Source organism: Lepisosteus platostomus, unplaced genomic scaffold, assembly GCF_059453375.1.
Source record: "Lepisosteus platostomus isolate fLepPlt1 unplaced genomic scaffold, fLepPlt1.hap1 Scaffold_80_H1, whole genome shotgun sequence".
In the NCBI taxonomy this organism is placed as follows: Eukaryota; Metazoa; Chordata; class Actinopteri; order Semionotiformes; family Lepisosteidae; genus Lepisosteus; species Lepisosteus platostomus.
In genome coordinates, this window is record NW_028291692.1 from 138,430 (window position 1) to 152,500 (window position 14,071).

General features: G+C 44.2%; 5 non-coding genes across 5 annotated transcripts; 3 read left to right on the forward strand and 2 right to left on the reverse strand.

Annotated features, from left to right (window-relative positions):
• Window positions 1–2,068: 2,068 nt before the first annotated feature.
• Window positions 2,069–2,141, reverse strand: trnar-ccu (transfer RNA arginine (anticodon CCU)). Its single transcript has one exon. It is a non-coding gene; the product is annotated as a tRNA-Arg (tRNA).
• A 2,693-nt stretch (window positions 2,142–4,834) lies between these two features.
• trnar-acg (transfer RNA arginine (anticodon ACG)) lies at window positions 4,835–4,907 on the reverse strand. The gene has a single exon. It is a non-coding gene; the product is annotated as a tRNA-Arg (tRNA).
• A 1,625-nt stretch (window positions 4,908–6,532) lies between these two features.
• Window positions 6,533–6,614, forward strand: trnas-gcu (transfer RNA serine (anticodon GCU)). Its single transcript has one exon. It is a non-coding gene; the product is annotated as a tRNA-Ser (tRNA).
• A 1,345-nt stretch (window positions 6,615–7,959) lies between these two features.
• On the forward strand, window positions 7,960–8,041 carry trnas-uga (transfer RNA serine (anticodon UGA)). Its single transcript has one exon. It is a non-coding gene; the product is annotated as a tRNA-Ser (tRNA).
• Window positions 8,042–9,736: 1,695 nt separating this feature from the next.
• On the forward strand, window positions 9,737–9,807 carry trnag-gcc (transfer RNA glycine (anticodon GCC)). Its single transcript has one exon. It is a non-coding gene; the product is annotated as a tRNA-Gly (tRNA).
• Window positions 9,808–14,071: the final 4,264 nt, after the last annotated feature.

The following is a 14,071-nucleotide window of genomic DNA, read 5'->3' on the forward strand; positions in this document are numbered from 1 at the left end:
AACCTAACGTTTGCATTCCTAGCAAATTCCTTTTATTTTTTGATAAATAAAGACAGTCTTGTTTAACAAACAACACACACAACATTTTACATTGTCAATTCAATTCAAATCAATGTATTTCTATATAGCGCCTTTCACAACAAGGTTACGTGCTGTCTCTTTGAGGCAGATGTTTAAATCCTCTGAGTTAAGTGCTGAAGTTATAGTAGTCCTATCAGTATTGTTGCCTCCGATCAACAGATCCTCATTTTTCTCAGAGTTGAGTAACAAAAAGTTTTCACACATCCAAGTATTTCCTTCCTTAATGCATTTAACTAAACTGATAATAGAAGAGTTGTCGTTTGGTGTAAACAAAATGTTTATTTGAGTGTCATCAGCATATGAATGAAAGTTCATATTATTTTTGCATATTATCCTACCTAGCAGCAGCATGTAGAGAGAGAGAGCAATATTGGTCCCAGCACTGATCTTCTGGTACCCCAAATTGAACTGGTGACATTGATGAAGCAGTACAATTATTAGATATTTGAACATAATGAAAACCTTGAGTAAAATGTGAAGTTAACCACTGAAGGACGGTTCCAGATAAGCCAACCTCAAACTCAAGCCTGTGTAACAAAACAGAGAGGTCAACCGTGTCAAAGGCAGCTCTAAGATCTAGAAGCAAAGCACAAGCACTGTTGCATTCCCTGCATCAGTAGCTAAGAGAATATCATTTACGACTCTTGTTAATGCAGTTTCAGAAACCAGACTAAAATTTCTCAAGTATATTATTTGAATCCAGATATGATTGACGTTGGGCAACAACTATTCTCCCAAGACTTTTAGATTGAAATGGGACCTTTGAGACAGGCCTGTAGTTGTTAAGAACTTGTTGATCCAAATTTGACTTCTTAAGAGCGGTCTAACAACCGCTACCTTAAATTGATCAGGTACAACGCCTGACGCAAGCGATGCATTCATCATACTAATTATAGGTCCTGCCAGTCCTTCGAGGGAATCTTTGACTAGCTGAGTGGGGATGGGATCTAGCGAACAGGTGGTTGACTTTGTCTTACGTCTGTGTTTATGAGTCCACCATAAGAAGAAATCTGAACAGGAGTGGTGATCATGCGAGGTCACCATGGAGGAAACCACTGCTCTCCCCCCCAAAAAAACCACCACTGCCCCTCTCAAGTTTGCTAAAGACCACATGGATGTTCCACAGCAACTCCTGGAACAATGTTCTGTGGACAGTGACAAAAGTTGAACATGTTGGTAAATGTGCACAACGTTATGTTTGGAGATAACAAAACACTGCATACCAACTCCAAAACCTCATCCCACCTGGGAAGCATAGCGGAGGCTGTACGGCTTGCAATCATCGAGGGACCGATGAATTCCAAGATGTATCAGGAAATTCTACAGCAGAATGTCAGGGTGTCTGCCTGTGATCTAAAACTCGAAAGACGCTGGGTCATGCAGCATGACAAAAACAAAGGAGTACATCAACAACAGAGTGGCTGAAACAATAGAAATTCCGTATTTTGGGATGGCCGAGTAAGAGTCCTGACCCCAATCCCATTGAAGTGCTGTGGCGTGATCTGAAGCAGGCCGTTCAGTGCAAGACATCCCAAAAATATACATGAACTGAAACAGTTTTGCATAGAGGAATAGGCCAAAATACCTCCTAACCGCTGCTCAGGTCTGACCAGCCGCTACAGAAAGTGGGGGTTGAGGTTTTTGTCATAAAGGAGGTTCCACTAGCTCCTTAATATAAGGGTTCACGTACTTTTTCCATCAATGACCTTGATTGTTTAAACCATTTGGTCAATAAAGAAACAGCAATGTCAAATGTTGGGCGTGTGTTGTTTGTTAAATCAGACTCTCTTTATTATTATGACTAGATAAAGATAAGATCACATGTTAGGAGCCATTCATGCAGAAATCCATATCATTCCGAAGGGCTGTTTACAAAAGTTTTTCTCCCAACTGTATGTGAGAGAAAAGCAGAGACGCTCACTGAGTAAGGTGGGGTTGCAGCTTTGCAAATCAAAAGGACATTTGTACGCTCAAAAAGGGACAGGAGCACCCCAGATGGGACTCGAACCCACAATCCCTGGCTTAGGAGGCCAGTGCCTTATCCATTAGGCCACTGGGGCACACTGGGTTGGGTCGATCACGCTGATGAAGAGCCAGTTTTTTTTTTTTCCTTTGCTTTTTCAAAGGGATCCCCAAAATTAGGAAAGTTAGGCAGCAGAAGGTTTACTGTGACCTGAGAAGGACCGGCATCCAATCACGGTGGTACACACACACACGCTCTCACTCATCTGAGCTACACGGCTACCAAGATGATCTCAGGTGCGCCGAGCTGGTACGGAACATATTGAACTGATCGACGGCGAATTGTCTCTCAGACAGGCTTTTCACCTCTGAGCTCCCTGACTGACAGTAATCAGCTAGGTAGTGAAACAGTCAGCTGCTTCTAAGCCTTAAACAGCTGCATCTCGGCGCTTCCACAGAGAGATGATTTGAAAGCCAAACATCGCCCATTGGGAACACCTTACTATCACTAGTTTAAGAGACTCTTAAGGTCTTGCAGAGGTGCCTGTCTAATAGCATGCGCTTTGCAAGCTATAGGTGTTTAGGCTGAGGCAGAATGCCTGTTAACAAAATGTTTTTCTAAAGGGGCCTCGCACTCTTTTCCAAGCAATGGTCACCATCCCCACCGAGTGTCACAATGTAGTCATGTCCTAGGACATCACCTGTTAGTCTCCATTTGTCTGCCACCAACACTTTAGGTTAAGGGGTCACAACCGCACCCCAAAGACCAGAGGAGCCGTTGGCGTTCTGGCGGCGCAGATTGGGCTGAAGGTGGGGCGCTTGAATCTCGCTGTTGGAGGCCGTCTGAAACTGACCCAAGCCTTTCCCTTGAATTAAATGTAAATAAGAAATGAACCCCAGATGCTCATGGAATCAATCACGTGTTTCCTTTGAGCCGTTTCAGAGACTGCTCCAGAGTTTACCTTGCACAGATGCGCAAAGATTAATGATGGGGGTGCACGCTTCCAGGCGTCTTACAACTGTAGGGACTGATTAGAGACAATTCGTAGCTTGTGCTCATTTCCCTCTGTAACGCTTACGGCCGACAGGCACTGTGTAAGAGCCGGCGTACAAGAGCGGGTGACGTCACCGCCCTTCCCTGTGATAGCAGGACCACAGCTACTGGGCTGTGGAGAGATCTCTCTTTAGCTCACGGGGCTAGGTCGCTGCAGAGAGACGCGGAAGTCCCAGGTTTGAGCCTCCAGTCGGGATTGGGCCGACCAGATGCGGCAAGGGCGCCCGCCTGAGCCCCCGTTGCGTTACATCTCTATTCCCCGTGTTGCAGTGGTAAGATGACGTAAATTCCTGCTTCGACACGTAACGGGATTATAATCAAGTGCAGGAGCTGAGGGCTTTAGTTTTGTTTCGTTTTCCATGGCGTTCGTAAGCGCGCAAATCAAAGGCAATTCCTGCGTCTAACACGAATGTAAATGCTTTTGAAAGTGCAGTGTGGTGCAGCTTGTAAAATCCTTGTCCACATTTTTGGTTTGTTGATGTTTTTTCTGTCTGCCAAAGTTGCATTTTGACATCCGGACTGGGGGACTTTATCATTTGAACGTGAAGCCAGCCTTAAACCCTCTGAGGCGTGTCTGTCTGCCGGCACAAATCTTGTGAAAGGTATTTTTTTTAACGGAGAGCAACTTTAAAAAGGTTTCCGCAGCCACCTCGCAGTCCGTGTTTGATTATAGGAGGAATGCGGCGGTGGCGGGCTCGCTTTTGTCGTGGTCGAGTGGTTAAGGCGATGGGCTCGAAATGCGTTGGGGCTTCCCCGCGCAGGTTCGAAACCTGCCGACTCCGGCGTCTGCCGCACGTCGCCTTGTGCCTGCGCGGCAGAAGTGAAGTGCCGCTTCTCCTTTCCTGGTACTATAACAACGCGAAATCACTTGGACCCGCTGCCATGGGAAGCAATTCTTCAGATAACCACACATTTTGCGTTCGCACCTCTGGTGCTCTACTTATGCCTTTGAAAACCTAATGAATAAAGCTGAAAGAACCGACACGATATGTAGGTGCTGGTAAAGCACGCAGTAAAGAACTGTTAACAGCAAGGGTTTCAGTGGGTTAACTGAGGAGAAGGCGTGATCGCTAATTGTTGACTTTTTATTTGGTGTTAGAAACACTCTTACTGTGCATGACGTGCAACAAATGTAGCCACAGAAATTGCATCACGCTTTCATGTATGCTATTGCAGACACCAACGTTGCCTAGATAGAAAACCGAAAAAGCCGTGGGTTTGCTTGCTGGTCTGAAGGATCTCTCTTCGAATCTCTATCATTTGTCAATGGAAGTAAAAGGCGCTGCAATCTCATACGTTCAGAATCAAACCCGCAGCTGTTGTTCGACTTTTTTTTCTTGACTAATTACAACTGAGTGTCGCATGAGCAGTTACATAAACTTGTCTGGTATATTTGAACACAAATGCCGTTCTTCAATTAAAACTAACAGTACATTGTCAGGGACATTCAGTTCTATACAAACAAGAGACAGACAAGAGAATATTTCTACCGTTCATGTGGACTACGTGTTGACTTACTGATCGGAATAATTGAAAAGTTCGGGCTCATAGCCGATGCAGTGCGTGCTAATTAGAACAGCAACGCTAAGCTCTCAGCACCGTACTGAGCCCAGGTGTTTTTCTAAAGCTGTCAGGTGCAGTTCATTTACATGAAGGAAATCTCTTACTGGGTACGATTACAATGCAGTAAGTAGCACAGACTACTTAGGGAGTAGCCCGATGTGTTTAAAAACGACCCGAGCCAGGCAGGAGTCGAACCTACAATCTCCTGATCCGTAGTCAGACGCGTTATCCATTGCGCCACTGGCCCTGCTGTGACACTACAGGACTGTAACCCAGTGAGATGAGCACTGCACCTAGTAAAATATTACCCCCGGTCCATTCTTTTCCAAAAGTGAGAAACACCTGTTTTCTACATTTTGTCTGTTTTAAAACCATATCTCTTTAAACCAAACCAAGAGTTTGTCTTTTGCACTGATATTCTGATTCATTTCGATTTCAAAGAAAAAAAAAACATTATCTTCCAAAGCATCATAAAATTGTCCATTCTTCCAGACTCTACTTCTCTCTTGTAGTAGTACAGCAGACCTTTCCAGGTGAGCAGATCACAGAGTCCGAAATATGCTTCCTCCATCAAGCAAAGTACCTGAACATGACTCTGTCTTCATAAAAGCGCCCCTGTAATAAAGAAATTAAATCCGAAATCAAGAGGGCAGTTGCCTACTGAAGTTCAAGAAGTCATCAATTTTAACCTAGCAACACATTAAAGGCTGCATCTATACAAGTACGATTCTAGAAATGCTCACCAGATTACGTTTTAAGAAGGAACTGCGCCTCAGGTTCCGCCGAGATCTTAACTTGGATGGCAGGATTCAGAGTCCGGAGTGCGGACTGATGGCGCACGGAGGGTCCACATACTGTGGATCCCTCAGTTTTCTTCCGCGTGTTTAAACCGCCAGCGTGTGACTCCCCTGTCCCCGTGACCTCATTGCTCTGCTCTCGCCTCTGTGCAGCTGAGCCCGACTCATGGTAAAGTGGAAAAAAATATGCCCTCATTGTGGGATTTACTCTGGATCGAGGATAGATGTCACCTTTTTATCGTTGAACAGGATGTATGTGATGTGGCGACTAGGTTCAATTTTGTATCCTTTTTAAAAGATTAAGGACTGGGGTGAGCGTGACTTACCACCCTTTCAGCTAAGAACCCGACGTGAGCACCGTTTAAGCTGCATAGACTCGGTCGTTTAACTCTTCTCCATTAGCAGGGTTAAGGTTAAAGAAAAAAAACATTGCTGACTTCTTTTTTTTTGCCAGCCGCTAGCGCTGATTAGCAATGTTTGTATTTCATGTTTTGCAAGTTCCATCCATTTTAAGAAAAACAAGTCGCGTTAAAGACAGGAAATGAATACTTGCATTTAATTAAGTCTAGCCGTAGGCGGTTGTCTGTAAGGACCAGTTCTGTTCGAGAAGACAGAACAAAGAAGGCACCACTGGGATTCGGACTCAGGATCTCCCGTTTAAGAGACAAGCGCTTTAACCAACTAAGCCACGACGCCCCGGGAGTATTGTCCTTTTGCAGCCACTTGGACACACCACTCAGACACATCTGCATTCGGTGTGTGCTCCGCCTGCTCGTTGAGCAAGTTGCCACCTTTACATACAATAGCAACATCGACACCAAGAGAAAGGATGACAAATGGCTTTTATCTGGAACTTTTCATGTCCAAGGAGCTCAATGTGCTTTCTGTGTACAACAGGGCCACTGAACTCCACACTGGCCACTGAACCACAGCAGTGGCTTGCTGGCTTGACATCTCGCAAGGAAAATGTTGAAATCGCATGTGGAACAGGAAAATGACCCTCGAGTACGAGGGAAAAAAAAGAAAAAGATCATCTGGAGCGCGCCAACCCATGTCTGGACAGCCCAGTTTCAGCGACGAGGTGGCCGAGTGGTTAAGGCGATGGACTGCTAATCCATTGTGCTCTGCACGCATGGGTTCGAATCCCATCCTCGTCGCTCTCTACGTTTGACGTTGGCTCTCCTTTTGTTTGCTCCAGTACTAGAGCCTTACATTTTCTAGCGGTGGCTGAACATGGTATAGTAGGCTAACGTTGGTATCGAGCAGTGGTAGTAACAGTATTTACGTGCCGCTGCTGCCAAGTGGCTCTGGGTTGAGACCGCGTTTTCACTTACTTGCAGCACAAACGGAGAAAGCGATTTTTGACAGTCTCTCGAGAGACTGCGCTAGGTGTTTAGGGATAGACTTTGTCAGTTCCCCCTGGGATGATGGCCTCTCAAATAGTTTGTGATTCCTCTAGACGTTTATACAGTAGAAGCCTGCTTCGTGGCTTAAATCCAAGCTAAGGAAACGAGTTAGATGTCTGATGCAGAACTGCAAATTCAATGAACAGGAACACTACAGTACATTGCACTGTATGTGTGAGGAAAGCTGCCCCCTTCTGTTCCTTGTCGACCGAACAGAGGACTGTAAAAGATACCGCCAAGAAACTTTAGGATGCTGGTTGGAATCCAGCTCCAAAGAAGCCCCTTTGGGTGTTATGTAATCAAAAAGTTAGAACAGAGAATCTCCCTTTGATCAAAAGCGCAACAGAACTGTTTTCCGTGGAGCAGGTTTCAGACCCGTAGACCTGTTTTATTTGTAGGGCAGGGCGCATTCCCAAACGCGAATCTCCTGTTTTAGAAATGCTTTGGGCGGCGTGAAGTGAAAATAAGAAGTGGGCTCCAGATGCACATGGAAGCAATCAAGTGTTTCATCCGAGCTGTTTCAAAGACTGCTCAACAGCTTTCCTTTTACAGAGGCCCAACGATTAATGATGGGGGTGCACCCTTCAATGTGCCTTACGACTCTAGGGAGTGATTGAGACGATTCGTAGCGTGTGTTCATTTCCCTCTATTCCCCATGTTGCAGTGGTAAGATGACGTAAATTCCTGCTTCGACACGTAACGGCATTATAATCAAGTACAGGAGCTGAGGGCTTTTGTTTTGTTTCGTTTTCTATGGCGTTCGTAAGCGCGCAAAACAAAGACAATTCCTGCGTCTAACACGAATGTAAATGCTTTTGAAAGTGCAGTGTGGTGCAGCTTGTAAAATCCTTGTCCACATTTGTGGTTTGTTGATGTTTTTTCTGTCTGCCAAAGTTGCATTTTGACATCCGGATGGGGAGACTTTATCATTTGAACGTGAAGCCAGCCTTAAACCCTCTGAGGCGTGTCTGTCTGCCGGCATGTATCTTGTGAAAGGTATTTTTTTTTTAACGGAGAGCGACTTTAATAAAGTTTCCGCAGCCACCTCGCACTCCGTGTTAGATTATAGGAGGAATGCGGCGGCGGCGAGCTCGCTGTAGTCGTGGCCGAGTAGTTAAGGCGATGGATTTGAAATCTATTGGGGACTCCCCGCTCAGGTTCGAATCCTGCCGACTACGGCGTCTGCCGCACATCACCTTGTGCCTGTGCAGCAAAGGCGAAGTGACGCTTCTCCTTTCCTGGTACTATAAAAATGCTACATCGCTTGGTCCTGCTTCCATGGAAAGCAGTTCTTCAGGTAATTCTACTCTCTTACCAAAGCTGTTAGGTTCCTTTCCGTGGTGAGATGGGTTGTCATGCAACGCTGCCACATAGTGCCGACAGACAAGTGTGTTGCGAGAGAAGAGAAAAGTGTTTGAAGATTTAAGAGTGTCTTAGGTGGAGCCAAAATCAAGTGTCACAAATGCAAGTGGGAAGATTTCCAATGTTTAATATGGTCAAAATAAGCGGAAGTTACCAGCTGGTCCGGCACAGTCTGCCATGCTTTTATCATATACTGTAAAGTGGTGTGGAACTGGGTGTCGAACTGGAGCCTCACCATTTGCATAAGTGAGGCTCCAGTTATACATCGAGTGTCACATTAAATGACAAAAATGAAGAGAGTTAAAGCACCTGGAGAGGTTTTCTTACAACTTTTGAGCTGACACAGTTTTGGAAAATGTTTCCTTCACGCTGCACTGAACAACATAGGCAGCCAAGAGTCTCCAAAACAAAACAGAATGGACAGATAGGAGAAAATTCCCACTCGTCCTGAAGTTCCCAAAATCCAGCACTGAGCGTAAACAAAGTGTCTAAGTAGCGTGGGAATGCTAACCCTAACCCTAGCTGGAGTTTGAGCAATCCGGCACTGAGCGTAAGAAGATGAGTCAAAGTAACGTCTAATCGGATTAGTTTCCTTAGAGCTGGTTCAGAGTTTGCTCAAGAGTTTACCTTTCACAGATGCGCAAAGAAGAATGTTGGGGGTGCACGCTTCAAGGCGCCTTACAGCTGTAGGGAGTGATTCGAGACGATTCGTGGCGTGTGCTCGTTCCCATATACCGTACGACCCGGGGTGCAGTGCTAGGATGACGTACAATACCGCTTGGGCACGTAACGGCGTTATATGCAAGTGCAGGACGTGAGGGTTTTCGTTTGTTCGTTTTGTTTTGCTCTGCTTTGCTTTGTTTTGCTTTCCATCGCGTTGGTAAGAGCGTAAATAAAAAGGCGATTCCTGTGTCTACCACTAATGTAAGAGCTATTTCAAGTGCGACGTGGTGCGGCTTTTCAAATGCTTGTGGGCATTTCTCTGTTGTTGATTCTTTTTTTGTGTGTAACAAAGTGGCATTTTCATGTCCGGACGGGGAGACTTTATCATTCCGACATGAAGCCACCCTTAAGTCCTCTGAGGCGTGTCTGTCTGCAAGGCTTGTATTTTGGAAATGTTTTTTTGAAACGGAGAACGACTTTGAAATAGGCTTCCGCCGGCGCCTCGCGATCCAGGTAAGATTGTAGCAAGAACGCAGCGGCGGTGGGGCTTGCTGTAGTCGTGGCTGAGTGGTTAAGGCGATGGACTAGAAATCCATTGGGGTCTCCCCGCACAGGTTCCAATCCTGCCGACTACGTTGTCCGCCTTCAGTCGGTGTGTTTCGGCACAAGCAAAGAAGCGCGCCTCTTTGCTGTTCCTGGTGGTTTTAAAACGCCCAATCGCTTGTACCCGCTGCCTTGGAAATAAGTTCTTCAGCGTCCGCAAATGGCATTTTGCAGCTGGAAGCAGATGTCGACGCGTTTTGCACAGAGCACCAAAAAAGCGTCTTTTTTGAAGGCTCAGGCACTGAGCATTGGTGGTTCAGTGGTAGAATTCTCACCTGCCACGCGGGAGGCTCGGGTTCGATTCCCGGCCAATGCAGTGGCTCTTGCAGCGAGCAGCTCCATCACTTGCATCCCCTTGCAACTCGCAACTGAAAACCCACTGAAGCTAAGCAGGTGTGAGCCAGGTCAGTACCTGGATGAGGATGAGCTACAGGGAAAAACAAAGCTTCCAGCTGGAAGCGGTGTTAATGGTGCCAGCGGGGGGGCGCTCACCCTGAGGTCTGTGCGGGTCCCAGTGCCCCAATATAGTGACGGAGATGCTGTGTTGTAAAAGGGCGCTGTCTTTTGGATGAGATGTAAAACCGAGGTCACAGCGCTCTGTGGTCATTCAAAATGACCACCAAAACCTTTGACAAAAGCTCTTGGTAATTGATGGTCTTCAATAATGCTTCTCCTTTAGGTACATTTTAAATCAGCTGAAAAATGCTGTGAAATGGGGGTCACTTCAGGCCAGTGTAGGATTTGGGTTACAAGAACCATGAAACTGCACGAGAAAGCCCGTACACTGAATTACACAGCTTTCTATTCAAAGGAGGACAAAATTCCCTGAGTTTGATTTTTTGCAGCACAGAGAGGAGCACTGTCATGAGGCCGGTTAGCTCAGTTGGTTAGAGTGTGGTGCTAATAACGCCAAGGTCGCGGGTTTGAGCCCCGTACGGGCCAGGTCTAGGTCCAGGTCCCTGTTTGTGAAACAGGCAAATGACTGTCTCAGGGGCCCATTCCTCATTCTCAAGACACATGTATGCAGTATGTACACCGTGCATTGAGCAATAGGGACTGAATACACCACAGGTAAGGTTAGAAGTCATTCTGAGGTGCCACATGTGAGGGATACAGCTAGGCATCCAAAATGTAGGGTTTGAGACCCTTCAGGAGTACTGCATCCTTTGAGACAGACCTGTGCATGTTAAACAAATGATCATTTCTTTCAGCATTAGGGACTAAATATACTAAACGTATGATGCTAAAATGTTATTTTCACATATATTAATGTAATAAATGATTGCTTATGCTTTATAAACAAATCTAATTAAAATAAAAGCTTACGTTTTGTATTTATCTTGTACCATAGAACATGATTTGCTTTGTATTTCAAGCCCACAAAGTGTCCAAATGTTCTATGATCATTTCTTTCAGCATTAGGGACTAAATATACCAAACGTATGATGCTAAAATCCTGAAAAAAGGATGTGCTCCATCTCGTCAGTAGATTGGATTCCAAAACTGATTTGGGTCAATATACATTACCTTTGAAATTAAAGTACAGTCTACTGTAGGGAACCATCAACTTAGAAAGCATTGGCCTTCCCTGGGGGTCAGGTAGGTGCAAAAGATAAACCTTTATCCTATCTTTATCTTAAGATAAGTGGCCAAGCAGTATTTTTCCAAGTTTCACCAAGCACATCATGTTGCCATAGTAGACAAAGTTCTATAAAATGTTAAATAACTTTTAAAAAAAGCATCTTGGTCTTACAGTACTGTACAAGGTGAATTAAACTGTCCCTGGTAATAAAAAGTAATTAGAAGCATCTCAGAAACTTTATCTCTAGAAACATTAGCTGTTTTATATCATGTAATTTAGTGTGATGTTGTCAGAATTCAAGGACATTATCACACACAGAAATTGGTTCAGTTAAATCTAAAAAACACAGCTAAACATGGGTTTAAATGTAACAGAAGTCTTACCTCTTGTCAAAAGATTTAATTCAAGAAGCGATGTAATAAATGATTGCTTATGCTTTATAAAGAAATCTAATTAAAATAAAAGCTTAAGTTTTGTATTTATCTTGTACCATAGAACATGATTTTCTTTGTATTTGAAGCCCACAAAGTGTCCAAATGATGCACTACATGATATAAGGAAGATTATCACATGCATATCGGTATTATCTTTCTTATGAAAATGCATTCCTTTCATTACCTTTAACTTTTTAAAATGAACTCAAATTGTGTATAATGTAATAATTTAAGTAGAATAGATTCAGGTAGGAAATATAGAGTCATGATGTTTATGGCTGACATCATTTCACATGGGTGAATTTTAAGCTAAGAAATAAAAACATTTACAATGAAGATACCATTGCTTAATTTTAAATGCCTTTAAAAAATAAATACCTCCTGAGAATAATTTGCCACTCCCAGATCCTTGGTAAGGTACTGTTTGAATCCAATCAGGAGAGGAGCATCCAGGGAGTGCTTTCTATAGAGTCCAGCTTGGGCCACTCTCTTCTGGCCTGCTGATACTTTTTAACTACTCAGGGCCTGTAAGGATATAAAACACCGGTTTAAACATTTTATACCTATAAGACAAATTAGAATTTTAGTAAAAAATTGATACATCTGAAAAATAAAAAGTCTTACTGCTGATAGAGTTCTTCAGAGCTCACATCTTCCCCTTCCTTATCCGCTTCTGTTTCAGTTTCTAGAGCAGCCTCTGGCATCTCTTCCTCCTGGACAGCGGCCTCTTGCTCAGGGCCGCTGGAATGCAGGTAGATTCTTTTCAACATGCTTTTACATAATATGTTGTAACAATGATTTCAAAAAGAAACTACAGAAGCCTTACAGATTAAAAATATCTCACCTTGCCAATGTGTCTTCAGGCTTCCCATGTACAAAAAGGCCCAAGGACTCTAGCAGTCTTACAACCACTATCCTGTTTGCCTCACCAGACACGATCTCTATTCTGTGGTAATCCACGATGACCCCGTTCTTCAGGTGATTCATCATGTCCTCCCTCGCCTGTTGAGAGGCCATCCTGATCTTTTCTGCCGTGGCGTGCTTCATACACGCCCTCTTCAAGTGAGCAGGAAGCTGATCAAGAGTATTCAGGCACATCTTGCACACCAGGGGAATCCTCGCGGGTTTCCTTTGAAAATAAATAATACCATCTGTGTATAGAAACAAGCTAAGACTGATTTCTTAAATTATCCTTAATTTTCTCTCTCATAGTTTGAGCATAATGATTTTATTGCATTTATATAAGAATTGCTCATTGCTCCTAAATAAATAATGGTTTCATAAAAAAGTGAACACTTGGTCTCAGTCACAGACTTTCCAATAGAAGCCATTGTGGAGTTCAGCAACTGCAGGTCCTAGAAGTGGGGAAGGAATTTTAAAAGAGAAATTGAATTACAATACAGAAGGAATGGCTGAGGGATCACTGAAATATATATATACAAATTCCAAAGACTGAGTCCATATAGAAACAACTACCTTTCATTTTCAGTATAAGAAAAAAAAACATTATCTTCCAAAGCATCATAAAAATGTCCCTTCTTCCAGACTCTACTTCTCTCTTGTAGTAGTATAGCAGACCTTTCCAGGTGAGCAGATCACAGAGTCTGAAATGAGCTTCCTCCATCAAGCAAAGTACCTGAACATGACTCTGTCTTCATAAAAGCGCTCCTGTAATAAAGAAATTAAATCCGAAATCAAGAGGGCAGTTGCCTACTGAAATACAAGAAGTCATCAATTTTAACCTAGCAACACATTAAAGTCTGCATCTATACAAGTACGATTCTAGAAATGCTCACCAGATTACGTTTTAAGAAGGAACTGCGCCTCAGGTTTCGCCGAGATCTTAACTCGGATGGCAGGATTCAGAGTCCGGAGTGTGGACTGATGGCGCACGGAGGGTCCATATACTGTGGATCCCTCAGTGATCTTCCGCGTATTCAAACCGCTAGCGTGTGACTCCCCTGTCCCCGTGACCTCATTGCTCTGCTCTCTCCTCTGTGCAGCTGAGCCCGACTCACGGTAAAATGGAAAAAAATATGCCCTCGACGTGAGATTTATTCTGGAGCGAGCCAGTGTTGCGCATAGCTGCCTTCAAAGCAGTTAACCCAGGTTCGATTCCCGGCCAACGCAGTTGCGAATGTTTTCAAATGCTGTCATGAGCCTTGGATTGTGACTAGCAAAGCGAAGCCTTTTGAAAGAGCTAAAGCACTGCAAAACGGAATTGAAGGAGAATCTTACAGGGGATTCTGAGCAGTGTCTGCATACATGCAGTCAGATAAAGGTGCCGAAAGCTTGAGCTACTCTCAATGTCATGCTGCCCTTCCCCGGAGTAAATCTGTTACATTGAAAGAATGCTTCTGGCAGGTTCAAAAAGGGACCCTTGTTAATTGGAGAAATCAATGATTTCGAATGAATTCTGTATGCGTTAAAAGACAGCTATACACAGAAAACACGCAGGACACTGCTCATGATGTTTCCCGAGCCGAAACACAGTGCGTTTTTCCAAGCCATTTGACAAAGCCCACCCACTGAAAACTGCAGCAGATCGTGTAAAGACGTTCAAC